Here is a 16278-nt window from a genome sequence, read left to right as displayed (position 1 = left end):
GACTTTGGGACCGGAAGCGGAGTTTGAACCCAGATTTCTCTGCGAGGCTCCTGACGGTGGCTGTAATGCTCCAACAATCCATCAAGCGGTGTGGCTTCGTAGCTTACCAAAGTCGTACTAACACTTTTTGACAGAGTTTTGAGCGCCGTGCACTACATAAAATCAGTTCGAGATCAGTAAGCACAACCAGAATTCCTACATAAGGCGCACCGGATTATAAGGCGCACTGTCGATTTCTGAGAAACTTAAAGGATTTTAAGTGTGCCTTATAGTGCGGAAAATACAGTATATTAGTGTTTTATCATATTATTTAAAAAATTATTCATTACAATGAAATATTAGCTACATAAAGTAACAGAGAGGGCCAGAGTCCACATAATCTGCGTTTTTGAAGTACATATATATATATATATATATGTATATATATATATAGCTGGATAGCGTAGTGGTTAGACTACACGCCTTTGGAACAGAGGATCGCAAGTTCGATTCCTGCCTGGGGCGTCTGTATCCAGTAAGGGTCCTAAGGCTAGACCCCCTATGCTAAGCAAGCCTACCGCAGACATGAGCGAGACAGATAAATATGAAGGCATGCCGGCTCGGACGTCGCCCGGATCAACAAGGTCCGCGTCAGGTGTTGAGGAACCAGGGCACCCTGACGAAAAGTGGGCTACTGGAACAAGAAGGCATCGGTGGGCAAGAGACGAAAACAGGGCGTTGTTGGAATGCTACTATGCAAGTAACCCCGGCGGAAGGGGCTACATGAATAGGATGAGGGACCTATGGATTCTTCGATACCCAACATCCACAATGACGGCGAAACAACTAGTAGCTCAGTGTTCCAACATTCGAAAGAAGGGACTGCTCTCACAGCTAGAGATTGACGAGGTACAACACAAATGCTACGGCAAGGAGGAGTCAGGACGCCAGGTCAGGGGGGAGATATCATCACCCCCACCCGAGATTGGGTACATAACCCCAAGTGCGATAGGAGAAGGATCGTTGAGTGCGAGAGGAACTGACCTGAAAAATAGGATCATGGCCAAGCTTGAAACCTGGATCCCGCGTAGCCGGTTACCAAGATTACGTGAAGTTCCCTCAGAAGGTCTGCTAGATGATGTTAATGCAGCACTACGGGCAATACCTACAACCACGATTACCGACACTAACAAGCTGATCTACAATACGGCAACAGTGATCAGTGAGATGCTTGGCTACAAGTTGAACAGCGACAAGGGGCAGTACCCTCCATGGAGAAGGAGGCTAGAGGGCAAGATCAAAGTAGCACGGAGGGAGGTTAGCCAACTAACGGAGTTGCAGAAAGGTGCGACAAATAAGGTGCCTAAGAAATACAGCAAGCTGTCCATACCTGAGGCCTTGGAAACTGCCAAGCAAAGACTCACAGCCTTGGCCAGCCGCTTGAGGAGGTACACCAGAGAGATAGAAGGCAGGAGAATAAACCAGCTGTTCTCCACAGAACCAGCAAAGGTGTACTCTCAGTGGCAAGGGAACAATAAGAGAACAGCACCACCAAGGCTGGAGACGGAGCAATACTGGAAGAGCATATGGGAGAAGGATGCAACCCATAACGGCAATGCTCAGTGGCTAGAGGATCTGAGGGCTGACCACAGCGACCTCCCTGAACAGGGTCCAGTAACCATCACAGTGGCAGATATCCAAGAAAGGGTCTCCAGTATGAAGAGTTGGACAGCACCAGGGCCCGACATGGTTCACGCCTACTGGCTGAAGAAGCTGACTGCACTCCACGAGCGTCTGGCAGCACAAATGAACCAGCTGCTAGTTAACGAGAGACACCCGGAATGGCTAACCGAAGGCCGGACGGTCCTGATCCCCAAGGACCCCAAGAAGGGACCGGTCCCCTCCAACTACCGACCAATAACCTGCCTCAGTACTACATGGAAGCTCCTGTCAGGCATCATATCGGCTAAGATGAACAGGCACATGGGTCAATACATGAGCGGGACACAGAAAGGAATTGGCAAGAATACCAGAGGCGCAAAACACCAGCTACTGGTAGACAGAACAATCAGCCGAGACTGCAAGACCAGACTGACCAACCTGTGCACTGCCTGGATTGATTACAAGAAGGCCTATGACTCAATGCCCCACAGCTGGATACTGGAATGCCTAGAATTGTACAAGATCAATGGGACCCTAAGAGCCTTCATCAGGAACTCAATGGGGATGTGGCGTACAACACTAGAGGCCAACTCCAAGCCCATAGCACAAGTCACCATCAAGTGCGGGATCTACCAAGGAGATGCTCTGTCCCCACTGCTGTTCTGCATAGGCCTGAACCCCCTCAGTGAGATCATTAACAAGACTGGCTACGGATACCGACTACAGAACGGAGCAGTTGTCAGCCACCTCCTGTACATGGATGACATCAAGCTGTATGCCAAGAGTGAACGAGACATCGATTCACTGATCCACACTATCAGGCTATACAGCAATGACATTGGAATGTCGTTCGGACTGGAGAAGTGTAGTCGGATGGTAACAAAGAGAGGGAAGGTAGTCAGAACTGAGGGGATTGAACTACCAGAAGGCAACATTGCAGACATAGAGGACAGTTACAAGTACCTGGGGATCCCACAGGCGAATGGGAACCATGAAGAGGCCGCTAGAAAAGCTGCAACCACCAAGTACCTGCAGAGGGTCAGGCAAGTCCTGAGGAGTCAGCTGAATGGTAAGAACAAGATCCGGGCCATCAACACGTACGCCCTGCCCGTGATCAGGTACCCTGCTGGGGTAATAGGCTGGCCAAAGGAGGAGATAGAAGCCACTGACATAAAGACAAGAAAGCTCCTTACCATGCATGGAGGGTTTCACCCCAAATCCAGCACCCTGAGGCTGTACGCTAAGCGGAAGGAAGGGGGCCGGGGACTGGTGAGTGTCAGCACCACAGTCCAGGATGAGACAACGAACATCCAAGAATACATTAGGAAGATGGCCCCAACTGACCGAGTGCTCAGTGAATACCTCAGGCAGCAGAAACCCAAGAAAGAGGAGGGAGACGAGGAACCATCATGGAAGGACAGGCCCCTGCACGGTATGTACCACCGGCAGATAGAGGAGGTGGCTGATATCCAGAAATCCTACCAGTGGCTGGACAAAGCTGGACTGAAAGACAGCACAGAGGCACTAATCATGGCAGCACAAGAACAAGCTCTGAGCACAAGATCCATAGAGGCTGGGGTCTATCACACCAGGCAAGACCCCAGGTGCAGGCTGTGTAAAGATGCCCCAGAGACAATCCAGCACATAACAGCAGGGTGCAAGATGCTAGCAGGCAAGGCATACATGGAACGCCATAACCAAGTGGCCGGCATAGTGTACAGGAACATCTGTGCCGAGTATAACCTGGAAGTCCCGAGGTCAAAATGGGAGATGCCCCCAAGGGTGGTGGAGAATGACCGAGCTAAGATCCTGTGGGATTTCCAGATACAGACGGACAAAATGGTGGTGGCTAACCAACCGGACATAGTGGTGGTAGACAAACAGAAGAAGATGGCCGTAGTGATCGATGTAGCGGTTCCGAATGACAGCAATATCAGGAAGAAGGAACACGAGAAGCTGGAGAAATACCAAGGGCTCAGAGAAGAGCTCGAGAGGATGTGGAGGGTGAAGGTAACGGTGGTCCCCGTGGTAATCGGAGCACTAGGTGCGGTGACTCCCAAGCTAGGCGAGTGGCTCCAGCAGATCCCAGGAACAACATCGGAGATCTCTGTCCAGAAGAGCGCAGTCCTGGGAACAGCTAAGATACTGCGCAGGACCCTCAAGCTCCCAGGCCTCTGGTAGAGGACCCGAGCTTGAAGGATAAACCGCCCGCAGGGGCGTGCTGGGTGTTTTTTTATATGTAGCCTGGGAAATGGTTAGCCACGCAGGACACAATTACTGGGGTTCTTAATGTGCAGTTTTATTGTCAATGACGACTGAATAAACTAAAAAAAAATGTCCTTTGACCTTTACTTTTGTCAAACAGCGGCCATATGGACTTGTACTGAACATCTACAGCACGAGAGGTAACGTGGCAAAGTAACAGAATAACCTATTAAACAAAGATGCGCCACTACAATACGAGGAATAAAAGAAATGAAATGAAATACAAAATACAAAAATACGGCAGTGGCCTCTGTATTCCACAGAAATCTCTGCTCACTTGCAATACTGGAGCACACAGATGATCTTGCAGCTTATCCCTTGCATGGAGAAAATAGCCGCTCCACGCTGCACATACAGGTCCAACAATTTAACTCCTTCACAACATTCCCATTCCACATCCACAACAAAAAGAAAAGTAAACAGAAAGTCCCAAGATGCATTTCTTGTTAAGTTTTTTTTGGAAAACTGCAATTAACCCTTAAGCACTGCCCCCCCAGTGACCACAATATGCAACTACACAAACCTATAAAATTAACAGCTTCAAGTGCACACAACATGCAGATAACCAAAGAAATAGCACAAGCAATAACATTAAATTACCCAATAACATTCTTGTCTTATCATACATGGAAACAAAGAAACAACATTTTAAGACCCCTTTTTGAACCTTAAATGGATATTTGGTTAACTGAAATGGAAAATATTATTATTAATTTACCACTCGGCTACATTCTCCCCTGCAATCAGTCAACGCCCTCGGTGACTACTAAACCTCGACTGAATGGAAAATCCCCCCGCAGTGTTGTGTTTTGGTTTTTTTTCCCCAAACAGAGCTGCCCCTAGACTTGTTCAAATCTGAGATGCCATGTCAGTGCTAATTGCTACAGCATTGCAGGCAGATTTGGGCAAATGAAACAGGTTTGAATGTGACCCTGCAGTACTCCGCTCACTTTTCCTGACAGCGGAAACAGGCTTAGAGCCTTTGCTACCCTCCACCTCAATCCTGGGCCTGAACTCTGGCCCAATGCAGTCGGAATCAGGGAAGTCACTGCCTCCGCCATCGGAACAAGTCCCCAAGTCTCTCTCTCTCCTAGTCATATCAGTAAAACTTGTTTCAGGTCCCTCTGACCCGAGACCATCTGCCTGTGCTGACACTGGAAAAATGTCCCTCTCTGACCATAAGGACACTTGTGGCACATCTAAACGAGGTAGACGATCAACTTCCTCAACAATTACAAAGTCTGGTTCAGATACCACTGGTTCCTCTCCAACCACTGGGTGAGCATTGGTTTGTAGTTTGGTTTGAGTTCTGGGCTTCTGACCCGGGGCTGCACATGGTCGCAGCTCTGACCTATGAACATTTTTTGTTGGCCCTCCTTCAAAAGGTTCCACAGTGTGTGTGGTGCCTTGGACATCCACTACTTTGTAAATAGTGGGCCCCCAAGCATCCTGGATTTTATGCCTCCCCAAGGGCCGATGGCAAAGAAAAACAAACTGCCCAATGTAAACGGGGGGGGCAATGGACTTTCTTGTTTTGAAATGAAATCCGTTCTGCTGCTTTTTGTTCAGAATACTCTCTGGCTCGCGTGTGGGCCTGCTTAAGTCTCTCTTGGTGAACAGAGAGCCAGTTCTGACCGTTGTCTGATACACACTCACGGCCTAACAGTGCATCAACTGGAAGGCGAGGCTCAAAACCAAAAAGAAGATAGTAGGGTGAGTAACCCTGTTGTTGAATGAGGAGTAGCATTATAAGCATACACAAGCTCAGGTAGATATTCTGGCCACTTTCTTTTCTTTTCAGGTGGAAGCGTTCTCAGTAAATCATGAAGAGTCCTGTTATATCTTTCACACTGAGCATTTCCTTGTGGTCTGTATGGAGTCGTCCTGGTCTTTTTAACACCATACAACTTGCAACGTTCTGCTATAATCTCGCTCTCAAAATTTCGTCCTTGATCTGAGTGGAGTCTTTCTGGCACTCCATACTTCATAAACCATTCCCTGAGCAAAACCTTAGCTGTAGTGTCGGCTTTCTGATCTTTAGTCGGAAATGCCTGTGTGAACTTTGTGAACACGTCAGTCACAACCAGCACACTTTCCCGACCATCTGATGCTGATTCAAGGACAGTAAAGTCCACAGCTACTACCTCCAATGGCCTGGATGCCAGAAAGGCCTGCATGGGGGCATTAATTTTTGGCTGCGGCATCTTAGACAAGACACACCTTTCACAGTTCTTAACCCAGTTCTCCACATCCTCATAGTAACCTACCCAAAAACACCTCCCCCTTAGCAGGTTCACTGTGCGCTCAATCCCCTGGTGCCCCATCTTGTTGTGGACACTCTCTAGGACCTGACCTTTGAGGCAAACAGGCAAAAGCAACTGCCATACTGGCCCATGGAGGGACTCTGGAACAACCCTGTACAACAAACCTTCCCTTTCCTGAATAAGGTTCCACTGTTTTAAAAGTCGTCTCACCAGGTTGGATAAGGCTGCCCTTTCCTTGTAACTAGGTTTCTTTCCACGATCCCAAAAGGTTCTGAACCCTGTGATGGTAGGATCACTGCCCTGAAATGCTAATAATTCCTCTCTGGTATAGCCTGGGAGCGTAGGAGTATTCCCTTGCTCTGTCACCACTCCTGAGCCTGACTCCCAAGCACGTATCTGTCTCACCTCATAGCATTCAAGACCTTTAGCTACAAGATCTGGTTCCAGAGCAGTCCCTCGCCTTACCAGGCTGCAGACAGGGACACAGTCATCAAATTCTGAATCTGGATCAACCTCCGGCTCCCCTGCAAACTTCTGCCTTGAGAGGGCATCTGCAGCAGCATTAGAACTCCCAGGTCGATACTTCACTTCAAAATCGAAAACTGACAACTGGGCGACCCATCTCTGCTCTACTGCGCCCAACTTAGCCGTTTTAAGATGGCAAAGGGGATTGTTGTCAGTGAGCACAACAAACTTCGAACCGAGTAAGTATCCCCTAAATTTCTCAGCAACAGCCCACTTCAAAGCTAGTAACTCTAGCTTCATGCTGCTGTAATTACGGTCATTCCTCTCAGCCTGGCGTAGCCGGCGACTGGCATAGGCTATGACTCGCTTTGTGTCACCCTGTTGCTGATACAATACCGCCCATAAACCATTTTGACTGGCATCTGTTTCCAGTACGAAAGGCTGTGTGAAATCAGCAAAACCAAGAATAGGGGCAGAGGTAAGTTTTTCCTTCAACCCCTCAAAAGCTGAACTACACGTGGGAGTCCACATTGCATCAAAATGGCGGCCTGCCCATCCAGATTTCTTTGCACTTAAGCATTTGTTCACCAGGTCATGTAGTGGCCCTGCAGTCTGTGAGAAGCCTCTGATAAACCTCCGGTAATAGCTACAGAACCCTAAAAAAGACTGGAGCTCTTTGGCAGTGGTTGGAACCTTCCAGTCTTTAACAGCAGACACTTTGGATGGGTCCGTCCCCACCCCCTCAGCTGACACTTGGTGTCCCAGGAACTTCACTGTGTCCTGAAGAAAGGCACATTTTTCGAGCTTCACCTTAAGACCAGTTTCAGCCAAGCGTCTGAGTACAGTTTCAAGTCTTTGGAGATGTTCATCAAATGTTTCAGAAAAAACTAAAATGTCATCAAGATACACAAGTAGCATCTGGAAAATGAGGTCACTCATTGTTGCCTGCATGAGTCGCTGAAATGTTGCGGGCCCATTACACACACCGAAGGGCATCCTTACGTACTCATAAAGGCCAAAAGAGGTTGTGAATGCTGTCTTTGGCCTATCACGTTCGTGCATGGCTACCTGGTGATACCCACTTGCTAAATCTATTGTGGAGAAGAACTTAGCACCCCTCAGCGCATCAAAGCTTTCATCGATTCTTGGGAGGGGAAAAGCATCCCGCCTGGTTTTTGAGTTGAGCTTCCTGTAGTCGACACACAGCCTCAGACTACCATCAACCTTTCTGACTAGCACTATTGGGGAAGCATATGGGCTAGAACTCGCTTTGATTACTCCCTTCCGTAACAACTTGCCAATGTGTTCTCTCACTTCATTGTATTGTGTGGGGGGAATCCGTCTGTAGGGCTGTGTCACAGGTATGTCATCTGTGAGGTGTATTTCATGTTGCACTTTGTCTGTGTACCCTAGGTCTTCATCTTCTGTTGCAAATACAAATGAATATTTTCCTAACAGCAAAGCTAGTTGTGCCTGCTCGTCTGTAGTACCACCAACCTTAAGTTTATGTAGAATGGATTGAACATCTGTGGGTGGTTCAGGCTGCGTGCTTACACTCACTTCATCTGTATCTGCTGAAATTCTCTGAAACTGAACTTTACACAACTGGTCATTGTCTACAGTGTCAACCTCAGTCAAAAGTCCAAGTCTAGTCCTGGGTTGCAACCAGATGTCTTCATCAGACAAGTTCATGACCTGAACAGGAAAAATATGCCTCTCTGATGTTATCAAGGTTGGCACAACTACCAAACCTCCAGGTAAAGGGGCATTGCCAGGTTCAAGAAGCATTAAAGGACCTTTTTCACTGACAGTTTTGAGCCCTTTGGCCATGATGGTAGCCGCAATGAGGCTGGGACATGGACAGCATCTTTCCCAGCGAGCCTGGCACATGAAAGTCTGTTTGCTACACTAACCGTTTGTACTCGCTGAAAAGCCTGCCTCCAGTTACTGTCAAGGTTACCCTTCATTGTGGTTTCAAACTCTCCATGTACTAGTTCTTGGCACTTTTTAATTACATTCATTCCAAGGAGACAAGGCACAGAGCAAGACTGTGCAGAATCTCTGACTATAAGAAACCCTCTTTCTGGGATTGTCAGCCCCATCGCCTCTACTTCCAGCTCCACATAGCCTACATAAGGTATCTCCAGTCCATTAGCTGCCGTGATCTTCAGCCATTCAAAGGTAGAATGGATATTGGTGTCTTCTGCTGACCAGTGTTCGTTGAAAAACCCCTCTGAGATGGCACTCACTTGACTGCCAGTGTCGAGGAGACATGATACCTCCACTCCCTGTAGTTTGATTTCTACAGTCCTACATTCCCCAACGGCCCTCTCTAAAACTACATCTTTGTTCAGTGTTTTAGTTTGTGAGCCAGTTGCTTCCCCTCGAATTGTTTGGCTCATGACAACCGAGGGCTCCAGTTTTCCTGCCCTATTGGAGACACAGGAGCAGCATCACTAGACCCGAGTTTGATTTGTGGACATATCCTGGCAATATGCCTAACCCCTCTGCACTTAAAACAAATTGGCTGACCATCAGGTGTAAATGCAGGCTGTGGTTTAACTCTTGGCTTGGGGTCTGGGGGAGTCTGTGGGGCACGTCTACACAGTTCCGCTACAGCAGTTGATAGTGCAGTCAGTGCTTTTCCTAATTCTGCTAACTGCTCTCCCTGGTGGGCAACAGCCCGTTGCACTTCCTCTAACACTGAAGGGGGATCGTTGTTCGGAGCTGTTTTAGTTGCCGAGCATTGGGCCTCTAAGGCTTCTGATTGAACCATGTGGCTTCTCAACCCTTTCGTGGAATGAGATCGGTAATCCTCCATTTCCCAAAGGAGAGCCTCATCCCTCACCTCTAGCAAACTAGAGTGTGGTTTCTCCCTGACCATTTTCCTTAGTTCACGCCTCAGAGTGGCATTCTTTAACCCTTCAATAAACTGATCCCTTAGGACAGTGTTCTCATCAGATATTGCATTTGTGGACTGTTTTACTACAGAGCTCAGTATCTGAGAAAGTGCATGGGAATAATCACGGAGATCTTCTCCATCTGCCTGCTTACGGTTGTAAAAAGACTGCAGGAGCTGTGTGACACTACGCCTCTCACCAAACGCATTTCTTAGATAGGCGAATAAATCACTTGGCCCAACTGATTGACCCCTCATACATAACCTCACTTCCTAAGTGCTGGCCCACGCAACAATGAAAGTATAAAATCACACTGTTCCTCGGTGCTCTGTTCTCTGGACCTTGTCACTCTTTCAACCTCTTCAATAAATTCTTGAACAGACCTCCCGTCCTTTCCCAATTCCCCTGTAAAGACTTGGACCTGGCGTTCACGTGGAACACAAATGTATGAACGGTTAAGGGCACGACCAGCACTGTCCCTTTGAGCCCTTGTTTCATCAGTTAATCTGATAAGGTCATCCCTCAACCTCGTCAGCTCCTGAAGCTGGTTTTGTATCTCATCATCTGGAGCCCTACTTGGTCCTGCCGGCTCTAATGGGCCCTGACTGGATAAATCCCCACCACTGGCATTATCCCCAGCATCTGGAGCACTTGACATGGCGCTTCTAATTCAGTCCACAGTCCAAGCTTAAGTATAGATTAGCTATAATAAGGATGCTATGGGAAAAGTCCAGTTCAAGGAACAAGACTAATCTTGTTCGCTGCTATCCGATTGCCAGGTCCAGATGGGTTCTGTCCCAAGCGCCGCACCAGCAACTCTGCAGAATCACCACCTCCGCACGTCCTCCCGCAGTGATGGTTAATCCCTGTAGTCTTCACCACTGCTGTATTTTTTGTATTTTTAATAAAAAGGAAATAACATGCCACTGTGCCGCCAGTTAAAAGTTAGTGAACTAAAACTCTCCTTCTGCTGCACACCCCACTCCTGGTACCAAAATTATGTAGCCTGGGAAATGGTTAGCCACGCAGGACACAATTACTGGGGTTCTTAATGTGCAGTTTTATTGTCAATGACGACTGAATAAACTAAAAAAAAATGTCCTTTGACCTTTACTTTTGTCAAACAGCGGCCATATGGACTTGTACTGAACATCTACAGCACGAGAGGTAACGTGGCAAAGTAACAGAATAACCTATTAAACAAAGATGCGCCACTACAATACGAGGAATAAAAGAAATGAAATGAAATACAAAATACAAAAATACGGCAGTGGCCTCTGTATTCCACAGAAATCTCTGCTCACTTGCAATACTGGAGCACACAGCTTATCCCTTGCATGGAGAAAATAGCCGCTCCACGCTGCACATACAGGTCCAACAATTTAACTCCTTCACAACATTCCCATTCCACATCCACAACAAAAAGAAAAGTAAACAGGAAGTCCCAAGATGCATTTCTTGTTAAGTTTTTTTTGGAAAACTGCAGTTAACCCTTAAGCACTGCCCCCCCCCCAGTGACCACAATATGCAACTACACAAACCTATAAAATTAACAGCTTCAAGTGCACACAACATGCAGATATCCAAAGAAATAGCACAAGCAATAACATTAAATTACCCAATAACATTCTTGTCTTACCATACATGGAAACAAAGAAACAACATTTTAAGACCCCTTTTTGAACCTTAAATGGATATTTGGTTAACTGAAATGGAAAATATTATTATTAATTTACCACTCGGCTACATATATATATATATATATATATATATATATATATATATATATATATATATATATAGGGGATGTTGTCTGGGGGCTTTTGCCCCCTGGTAGGGTCTCCCATGGCAAACTGGCCCTGGGTGAGGGACCAGACAAAGAGCGATTCATAAGACCCTTATGAAAAGGACACCGAGGGAACAGTTTACCATGCCTGGGATAGGGTTACCGGGGCCCCGCCCTGGAGCCAGGCCCGGGGAGGGTGCACGAGGGCGAGCGTCTGGTGGCCGGGCCTTAGTCCATGGGGCCCGGCCGGGCACAGCCCGAAGAGGAGACATGGGCCCATCCTCCCGCAGGCCCACCACCCGCAGGAGGCACCATAGGGGTCGGGTGCATTGTGTGCCGGGTGGCGGCCAGGAGCGGAGGCCCTGGCGGACTGACCCCCGGCTGCCAAGACTGGCAATAGGGACATGGAATGTCACCTCTCTGGTGGGGAAGGAGCCTGAGTTAGTGCGTGAGGTTGAGAGGTACCGGCTAGATATAGTCGGGCTCACCTCTACGCATGGCTTGGGCTCTGGAACCAGTCTCCTGGAGAGGGGCTGGACTCTGTCTCAGTCTGGAGTTGCCCCTGGTGAGAGGCGGCGGGGCTGGGGTGGGTATTCTAATATCCCCTCGGCTTGCTGCCGGTACGTTGGGGTTTTTCCCGGTGGACGAGAGGGTTTGTTCCCTGCGCCTTAGGGTCGGGGAACGGGTCCTGACTGTCATCTGCGCTTATGCGCCGAGTGGCAGTTCAGAGTACCCAGCCTTCTTAGAGTCCCTGGGGGGGGGGGGGGGGGGGGGGGGTGCTGGAGGGTGCTCCACCTGGAGACTCTGTTGTCCTGCTGGGAGACTTCAATGCTCACGTGGGTAACGACAGCGAGGCCTGGAGGGGCGTGATTGGGAGGAACGGCCTCCCTGATCTGAACCCGAGCGGTGCTTTGTTATTGGACTTCTGTGCTAATCACAGTTTGGCCATAACGAACACCCTGTTCGAACATAAGAGTGTCCATAAGTGCACGTGGCACCAGGACGCTCTAGGCCGTAGGTCGATGATCGATTTTGTAATCGTATCAGCAGACCTGCGACCATATGTTCTGGACACTCGGGTAAAGAGAGGGGCTGAGCTGTCAACTGATCACCACCTGGTGGTGAGTTGGATCAGGTGGCGGGGGAGGACGCTGGACAGACCTGGTGCACCTAAGTGCTGGGAACGTCTAGCAGAGGCCCCAGTCTGCGAGATCTTCAACGCACACCTCCGGCAGAGCTTCAACAGCATTCCGAGGGAGACTGGGGACATTGAGTCCGAATGGACCATGTTCAGCGTCTCCATTGCCGAAGCTGCTGCATTGAGCTGCGGCCGCAAGGTGGTTGGTGCCTGCCGTGGTGGTAATCCCCGAACCAAATTGTGGACACCAGAGGTGAAGGGAGCCACCAGGCTGAAGAAGGAGTCCTATCGGTCTTGGTTAGCCTGTGGGACTCCGGAGGCAGCCGACAGGTATCGACAGGCCAAGCGGAATGCGGCTCGGGCAGTGGCTGAAGCAAAAACTCGGGTGTGGGAGGAGTTCGGAGAGGCCATGGAAAAAGACTTTCGGACTGCCTTGAAGAGATTCTGGCAAACCGTCAGACGTCTCAGGAGGGGAAAGCGGTGCTCTACCTGCACTGTGTATAGTGCTGGCGGAGCGCTGCTGACGTCGACTGAGAAAATTGTCAGGCGGTGGAAGGAATACTTCGAGGACCTCCTTAATCCCACTGACACGTCTTCCGAGGAGGAAGCAGAGTCTGGGGATGAGGGGAATGACCCGCCAATTTCCGGGGGCGAGGTCACTGAGGCAGTTAAACAACTCCTTGGTGGCAGAGCCCCTGGTGTTGATGAGGTCCGCCCCGAGTTCCTGAAGGCTCTGGACATTGTAGGGCTGTCCTGGTTGACACGCCTCTGCAATGTTGCGTGGAGATCAGGGGCAGTACCTGTGGACTGGCAGACCGGGGTGGTGGTCCCCATCTTTAAGAAGGGGGACCGGAGGGTGTGTTCCAACTACAGGGGGATCACACTCCTCAGCCTCCCTGGGAAAGTCTATGCCAGGGTGCTGGAAAGGAGAGTTCGTCCGTTAGTCGAACCTCTGATACAGGAGGAACAATGCGGTTTTCGTCCCGGTCGCGGAACACTGGACCAGCTCTTTATCCTCTCCAGGATACTTGAGGGTGCATGGGAGTTTGCCCAACCAGTCTACATGTGTTTTGTGGACTTGGAGAAGGCATTCGACCGTGTCCCTCGGGGTGTCCTGTGGGAGGTGTTGCGGGAATATGGGGTGTCTGGCCCATTGCTACGGGCCATTCGATCCCTATACAACCGTTGCAAGAGCTTGGTTCGCATTGCCGGCAATAAGTCGGACTCGTTCCCGGTGGGTGATGGGCTCCGCCAGGGCTGCCCTTTGTCTCCGGTTCTGTTCATAATTTTTATGGACAGGATTTCTAGGCGCAGCCAAGTGGCGGAGGGCTTTCGCTTTGGTGGCCTCAGAATCTCATCTCTGATTTTTGCAGATGATGTGGTTCTGTTGGCTTCATCGGGTGAGGGCCTCCAGCTCGCACTGGAACGGTTCGCAGCCGAGTGTGAAGCAGCGGGAATGAGGATCAGCACCTCCAAATCTGAGGCCATGGTCCTCAGCTGGAAAAGGGTGGAGTGCCCACTCCGGGTCGGGGATGAGTTCCTGCCCCAAGTGGAAGAGTTCAAGTATCTCGGGGTCTTGTTCGCGAGTGATGGGAGAAGGGAGCCGGAGATCGACAGACGGATTGGGGCTGCAGCTGCAGTAATGCGGACGCTGCACCGGTCCGTCGTGGTGAAGCGGGAGCTGAGTGTAAAAGCGAAGCTCTCAATTTACCAGTCACCCTCACCTATGGCCACGAGCTGTGGGTAGTGACCGAAAGAACGAGATCGCGGATACAAACGGCAGAAATGAGCTTCCTCCGAAGGGTGGCTAGCCTCTCCCTTAGAGATAGGGTGAGAAGTTCGGCCATCCGGGAGGGGCTCAGAGTAGAGCAGCTGCTGCTCCACATCGAAAGGAGCCAGCTGAGGTGGTTCGGGCATCTGACAAGGATGCCCCCTGGGCGCCTCCTGGGTGAGGTGTTCCAGGCATGTCCCACCGGGAGGAGGCCCGGGGGCAGACCCAGGACACGCTGGAGAGATTATATCTCTCGGCTGGCCTGGGAACGCCTTGGTATTCCCCCGGATAAGCTGGAGGAGGTGGCTGGGGAGAGGGAGGTCTGGGCCTCTTTGCTTAGGCTGCTGCCCCCGCGACCCGGCCTCGGATTAAGCGGATGAAGATGGATGGATGGATGGATATATATATATATATATATATATATATATATATATATATATATATATATACTCAACAAAAATATAAACGCAACACCTTTGTTACTGCTCCCATTCCCCATGGGATGGACGTAGAGACCTAAAATTCATTCCAGATACACAATATAACCATCCCTCCCAAACGGTGGTCACAAATCAGTCCAAATGTGTGGTAGTGGGCACATCTGCTATATTGAGATAATCCATCCCACCTCACAGGTGTGCCACATCAGGATGCTGATCTGACATCATGAGTAGTGCACAGGTGTACCTCAGACTGCCCACAACAAAAGGCCACCCTGGAATGTGCAGTTTTGTCTCACAGCAAAATGCCACAGATGCCACAAGCAATGAGGGAGCGTGCAATTGGCATGCTGACAGCAGGAATGTCAACCAGATCTGTCGCCCGTGCATTGAATGTTCATTTCTCAACCATAAGCCGTCTCCACAGTCGTTTCAGAGAATATGGCAGCACATCCAACCGGCCTCACAACCGCAGACCTCGTGTAACCACACCAGCCCAGGACCTCCACATCCAGCAGGTTCACCTCCAAGATCGTCTGAGACCAGCCACCCAGACAGCTGCTGGAACAATTGGTTTGCACAACCAAACAATTTCTGCACAAACTGTCAGAAACCGTCTCAGGGACGCTCAACTGCATGCCCGTCGTCCTCATCGGGGTCTTGACCTGACTCCAGCTCGTCGCCGTAACAGACTTGTGTGGGCAAATGCTCACATTCGATGGCGTCTGGCACGTTGGAGAGGTGTGCGCTTCACGGATGGATCATGGTTCACATTGTTCAGGGCAGATGGCAGCTGAGAATGTCCCAGTTCTTGCATGGCCAGCATACTCACCGGACATGTCACCCATTGAGCATGTTCGGGATGTGCTTGACCGGCGTATACGACAGCGTGTACCAGTTCCCACGAATATCCAACAACCTCGCACAGCCATTGAAGTGGAGTGGACCAACATTCCACAGGCCACAATTGACAATCTGATAGACTCCATGCGACGATGTGTTGCACTGCATGAGGCAAATGGTGGTCACACCAGATACTGACAGGTTCTGGGTCCCCAGACCCCCAATAGCGCAAAAAACTGCACATTCCAGGGTGGCCTTTTGTTGTGGGCAGTCTGAGGTACACCTGTGCACTACTCATGATGTCAGATCAGCATCCTGATGTGGCACACCTGTGAGGTGGGATGGATTATCTCAATATGGCAGATGTGCCCACTACCACACATTTGGACTGATTTGTGACCACTGTTTGGGAGGGATGGTTATATTGTGTATCTGGAATGAATTTTAGGTCTCTACGTCCATCCCATGGGGAATGGGAGCAGTAACAAAGGTGTTGGGTTTATATTTTTGTTGAGTGTATATATAGTTTTAGGATTCCTTTCAAAAGAGCCACCTGGCACTACGATGATTTTGACTTTTGCCAGTGTCACCTCGAAACAGTTTCACCCCAGAGATGGGTGTGGAAAGATTTGCAGAAAAAAACGGCGGATGAGGGGCGGCCAAAGAGTACACTTTAAGTACTGAATATTATGTAACTTATTTATGCGCAAATGTTTAATAACGAAGAACATTAAAACATTACTGTTGGCCACATGTCGGCAAAGT

The sequence above is a fragment of the Astatotilapia calliptera genome, chromosome 23 (assembly GCF_900246225.1).
Source record: "Astatotilapia calliptera chromosome 23, fAstCal1.2, whole genome shotgun sequence".
NCBI lineage: Eukaryota > Metazoa > Chordata > Actinopteri > Cichliformes > Cichlidae > Astatotilapia > Astatotilapia calliptera.
The sequence above is the reverse complement of the archived record's forward strand: the minus strand, read 5'-3'. Positions refer to the sequence as shown.